Below are 5,914 nucleotides of genomic sequence, written 5' to 3'. Positions count from 1 at the left end.
CGAAAGTTATGCTTCAGACTCACAGCTGAACATGAAAAGATGACATTTAATAGCCCGGTACAAAAATCTTTTTAAGAATTTCTCTCCAAGCCCCTGTACATGTGTCAATACAGAGATCTTGTCAAATTAAACAGGGAAGATCAGAACACAATTCCCTTATCATAAAACATGTAATACTCACTGAAGTTCCATGTAATGCGACATACTTGAAACAACATTAATTCCATTTATTCAGTCTGTGTCTACTGGAAGAGAAGCCTAAACAGCTACAACAAAGATATCAGCACTAGAGATACAGTAAGTAGCATGAGATTAATCCCTTTTTTAATGCGATATGGTAGATAATTGCTGGGATTTGTATCTAAACTGCAAATGCAATAATAATAATAGGGAAGAAATCAATATGAATGATTATTATTAGGGTAAATAGCTATTGATTCAGGTTATCCAACCATTTTTCTAGAACAGGAGAACTCTTTATAGCCTGCTTATTTGTTGGTTTGTTTTTTTTTTTTTTTAATTATACCAGTGGTGCTTTTGTATCATCACTTAAGATACTAGCTCAGGATTAAATAACCCCCTTGTTATGATTCCTGATGGATGTTAGGATGGGTGAAAATAACAGAATATAGCTCCAATCTGTAATAAACTGAGTCTTATACATACCCATGGATATCTACACATTGATTTTCATCATCTGCACTTTAGTTCTTCTTTTATTTCCACATCTGCTGGGTTTGACGGAGTTGTTGTGGGTTGGCGTTTGTTTGTTTGCCTTTCTGCTTTGTTTGCTGTGCCCTTAAATAGTTAAAGAAGAGCAGAGATTGAACAGATACTATTTAAACAGGAATAATTTTGTTGACATTTTACCCAAGTGAGTGATGATTTTGAGGGTTTTTGTGGGGGTATTTTTGTGGGGGTATTTTTGTGGGGTTTGTTTGTTTTTGTTTTGGTGGTGGTGGTTGATTGGTTGGTTAGTTGGGGTTTTTTTTGAGGGGGGGGGGCAGGTGTTGTGAGTTGTTACCATAAAAGGGAAGAAGAGTGAGTGGTGACAGCATCCAAAATAATGAAATGACAAGTGTTTACATGATTTTTGCTAGTAACTATAAAATCTGTAGGTGTAGCATATCCACCTATCTGAGACATCTACTTTTTCTTCATGAACTGCTGTGGTGAGGTGACCTTGGCCAGCAGCCAGATACCTTACTACCCATCCACCCACCTGCTCCCCCTTCTCAGCATGATGGGACTATATAGGAGGTAAAAGCTCATGGGCTAAGATATAGACAGGAAGATCACTTATCATTTACAATCACAGATGAAACAGACCTGACTTGTGGAAACTCAAGTGTGCAGTTTGGGAGCTACAATATAAGAAAGCCATAAAGCTATTAGAGAGTGTCCAAAACGGAGCTGTGAAGATGGTGAAGGGTCTGGAGGGGAAGCCTGGAGGAGAATCAGCTGAGGTCACTTGGTCTGTTCAGCCTTGAGAAGAGGAGACTGAGGGGAGACCTCATCATGCTCTTCAATATCCTTGTAGTGGGAAGCAGAGTGGAGGACATGGATCTCTTCTCTGTGGTGACCAGTGACAGGACCTGAGGGAATGGCCTGAAGCTGAGTCAGAGAAAGTTTCTGGTGGATATCAGGAAAGGGTTCTTCACCCAGAGGGTGGTTGGGCACTGGAACAGGCTCCCCAGGGAAGTGGTCACACCACTAAGCCTGACAGAGCTCGAGCGTTTGGACAATGCTCTCAAGCACATGGTGGGATTGTTAGGGTGTCCTACACAGGGCCAGAAGTGTGACTTCAATGATTTTTGTGAGTCCTTTCCAGCTCAGGATATTCTGTGATCCTATGAAAAGTAATTTAATTTATTGTGATTTAGAATAGAATCAAGTAGTGAGAAACAGAGGCAAAATTAAAATGCTTTCCCCCCTCCTCCCCCATCTCCCTCCCCCAGGTCAGACCCTTACCTGGGCTGTGGCCCTTCAGGGACAGCTGCTCCTGGCAGGATCTCCACGACCCCAAATCCCACCATCCTAAGGAAAATCAGCTCAAGTTGTTCATTTCCTACACTGTCACCATCTCCTCGGTGCCATTCCTGGGCTCTGTGCCTTGTACACCGTTCTCTGGCTGTACAGCTGTTCAAGGGCTCTAGGATATGGCCACCTGCAGGACAGACAGAGTGTCTCAAAAAAACCCCAAAAACACCCCGAAACCATATTCTTGTCAGCTGGGACACAGGAGGTGCTGGACTGAGAGGAAACCAGAATGTCTGACTGAGGCTGCATTCAAAGTAAACTTTCATGGTGTATTCAATATCGGCTTAATAATTTCAGAGACTCAAATAAAAAAAAAATTCTTAATGATAAGGGAATGATGATAAAGAGAATCTGCTGGTTTGAGTGGGTTTGGGGGTAGGTTTTCTATGCTATTCTTTTGTATGAGAAAGGAGTTTCAAGCTTCCAGGAATATTTTGCGCCTCTGTCTTTATTCCCATGTGGACTTTAAACTTCATATGTGTATTAAATAGTACCTTTCATATAAAATAACCTCCTATCAGTTGCATGTGACTGCAAGCATAAGTTTAGGACAACATTATTTTGTAACTATGTAACACAATATTCTGTGAAGTTTAGCTAATCTTGTCCAGTTTCCTCTTGTGTCATTTCTGAAACCATCTGACTTTGATGTCCAGTACTACACTCCACAGCAGGCTGGAATCAGCGTGCAGCCTGGGGAGTGCTGCATAAAGAGGAAATATTTTGCATTTTTTATTTCCTATGTAAATTTGAGCTGTTTGGGCAAAATAGTCCTGAGACTTTGAGACACCCTGAGGTTTCTTCTAGGGCTGCCCTTGGACACCTGTCATCTGATCAGCAGTCTAGTCTCTGATCTCAAAAGAATCCACCAAACTATCTTTTTTTAACTTGAAAATGAGTCTGTTTAACCACCATGGCCCATTACTGCATGTCACATTTCCTATAGCCTGTTGCATTGAGATTTCTTAGCTGTAATTTCTTTTTAACATTCTCTTTCTTGCTTTGAGACTCTTGTCTTCATTGATTTCTGTTTATTTTATTTATCTTTCAGGAACTGATCTTTGTCTTTTGTGTTTGTAGCATCTTTTAGTTTGGACAACCCTTCAAAATGTAATTTAATGTCTTTTTGCTTTTTATCAGATCAAATAAACTTCATTTTATCCAAAATAATGCTGCCTAATGTGACTAATAATATCTTCTGTGACACTCTGAGGACTTACATTAATTGCTAGTTCTTGCTGTAAGGATAACATTCTACACACACTTGCATCCAGATTGTGAAGATGTTCTTGAACCCCCTTGAAATTTTCATCTTTTATTACACTGCATCAGATCAAATTATCTGTGACAGTGACAAGATGTGCTATATTAGCAAAGAGGCAGTAAATACTTTCAGTTAATATTTTCATCATATAGATTGATTTGGAATAGGTTGGAATCTTTATTTCCAAGTAGCTTACAATGTACAGCTTGCTGTAAAACTGTTCAATTCAAGCAAGATGCAATATGAAAATGAAATGTCATAAATAAAATACCAGCAGTGGGGAAAACCAGAAGAAAATTTCAATTCACTATCTACACAACTGTCTTCAATTCAGAGAGAAAGGGGAGGAGAGGCAGAACATGAAAGTCAAGTGCATTTTGAAGTAAATGTTTCTGTTCTGTTTACTGCAAATACCACTAATATTAATTGAAACATGCTGTAGTCTCTGTTTTATTTTATTTAATTTCATCTACCTGTGATTCTAAGAGAACTCTAAGCTAGCTAATTGTTTCAGTAGTGTAAATATCAGCCTGAATTTATAAATGCAAATATTGTCAGTTTCTACTTAAATACCTCAACAAGGTATTTATTTCAAGCAACAGATGTATTCAAGGTCACAATCTACTCAGAGTTATCAGTAAACACAAAAGAAATGACATATTCCTCCTGAGACTTTTCTTTGTCACATTAGCTGTTGATTTTTATTCAGAATGACACTTGAACTATTCTTACAGCCCCTTTAAGAGGTAGGTATTGTGACCAGAAACCTTCCTAGACCTTCTTGGTATGCACAAAGCCACCAGCTGTGCTTGAAATGGGATGTCACCATGCTTAGGAGAGCCTCCACAACCATCAGGAGTCTTCCTGCTTTATCATTCCCATATTCTCACCAAATAAACATGATATGTAGCTACAGAGATTACCTGCTCAAGTGCTCTTCCTGTCACAAGCTGTGATACCAATTTGAATATATTTGTCCAGCAGGTCAATGTTTTTGCTAAGGGATTAGGAGGTAAGTGCCTGCTCAGTGTGATATACATGTATATGGGTATTAACCCATGCGTTCTTATTTGGAGGAAACTGGCAAATTTGAACTTCCAAGATTTCTGCCTTGCATGGTAAAAGTCTGTAGCAATTTCCAGTGTCTGAGCTACTCTTGGTCATTTGCAGCTGTCATGTAGGTAAGTCAGGATTGTCTCATTTTTTCTTTTGATGTTGATACTCACCTTCTAAGAAACAAAGGCCATGACCTTCTTGCTTGTTTCTTAAAAAAACACCAACCAACCAACCAACCAAGCAAGCAAACAAACTTCCCAACCTATCAAACAACACCTCCCTGAACAAACTGAAACAACCTTACCTGATGTGACAAAAAACACTTTACTTACTTTGTCAAGCCTGAGTTAAAGCACCTTTTAACCACAGGCTTCTGTATCACCCTCTGAGCACAATTCCACAAATCATACCATTTTCCAGATGACGTGTTTGGAGAAAATGAGACAGGTGTCTGGAACCATTTCTTCCTAGCGAGTACAGAAAACAACATTAACATTCTATTTAGTGCACACATTATTCCATGTAATCAACAAGATGATTTAAATGTGGGGTCTGAAAAGCAAAAGGCTGGATAGAAAAATAGATTTACATTGACAAGCCAATGTTTTGGCCCTTATTTGTGTGAAAAGACTTTAAAATACTTTTCAGCTCTTAGGAAAAAATATTGGATTTTTCCATTCATTCTCCCAAAGGATCCCTGGGTAAGTGGTCATAAGTTCTTTTCATGCATTTATAATCAATGCATTTAGCATTATCTATCTCTAAGAATTCTGTTAAAAGTGGCTTCCTGATGGTGGAATTCATTCTTATGGAAGGACAAGTTCAATCATGCCCTTTGAACATTGCAGTAAAATAAGATTAATGCCACTGAAGTCAATGTTAATATTCTATAACCACTTTATGTAAACAGAATATTGTCATACATTAGTATACATCTGAAATGCATCTATACCATGTGTCCATATACTTGTATGCCTATAATATGTGCTTTTATATTACTGCATTATAGACCATAGAATATAGAACAGAGAGAAAGGTAAAGTAGTAAAAAAATGCTAAGAACAAAAGGGCTAAAAATGTGCATCACGAAGGACCATGTTTCAGAGACAAATTTTCACACCTTCACTAGAGCTGGGAGAGCAGCCAGTGTCTGAAAGCAGAACCCCTGCCCAGTGACCATAATTCAGCTCATGATGATTTCCAGTACCCAAATACCAAAGGGTTGCCAGTAAAATAGCTTCATTCTGTAGATAAGCAAATAAAACAAATAGTGTTAAATGTAACTCAAAAGAAAAGGTTGACAGCAAAATTTTTCTGGTTTCTCTTCAGATTTTATTCTCAGGACTTCTGATTTTCAGTCTGAAAATCCATTTGATGGTGGAGATTGGCATCAAAGAGTTTGAGGAAAAATGTCTAAAGAAAACAGGCTTATTTTCAGTCAAATTAAATCAGCTGACAGTCTTTAATGGATCAGTTTTTATGAGTCCAGAAGCACTGTTTTTGACATTACATGTTGGATTTGCATCTTGTTCCAAATATTTTGGTATCTCCATA

The 5,914-nt window shown here is 38.3% G+C and overlaps 1 long non-coding RNA gene across 1 annotated transcript; it reads right to left on the bottom strand.

The window, feature by feature from the left end:
* Positions 1–222: 222 nt before the first annotated feature.
* On the bottom strand, positions 223–5,677 carry LOC309581615. Its single transcript, XR_014227052.1, has 4 exons — positions 5,481–5,677; positions 4,693–4,827; positions 1,972–2,167; positions 223–1,850 (listed from the first exon to the last, which is right to left on the bottom strand). It is a non-coding gene; the product is annotated as an uncharacterized lncRNA (long non-coding RNA).
* Positions 5,678–5,914: the final 237 nt, after the last annotated feature.

This window comes from Coloeus monedula (assembly GCF_965178545.1).
Source record: "Coloeus monedula genome assembly, chromosome: 1".
Classification (NCBI taxonomy): Eukaryota; Metazoa; Chordata; class Aves; order Passeriformes; family Corvidae; genus Coloeus; species Coloeus monedula.
This window is presented reverse-complemented; position numbering and strand designations above follow the sequence as displayed.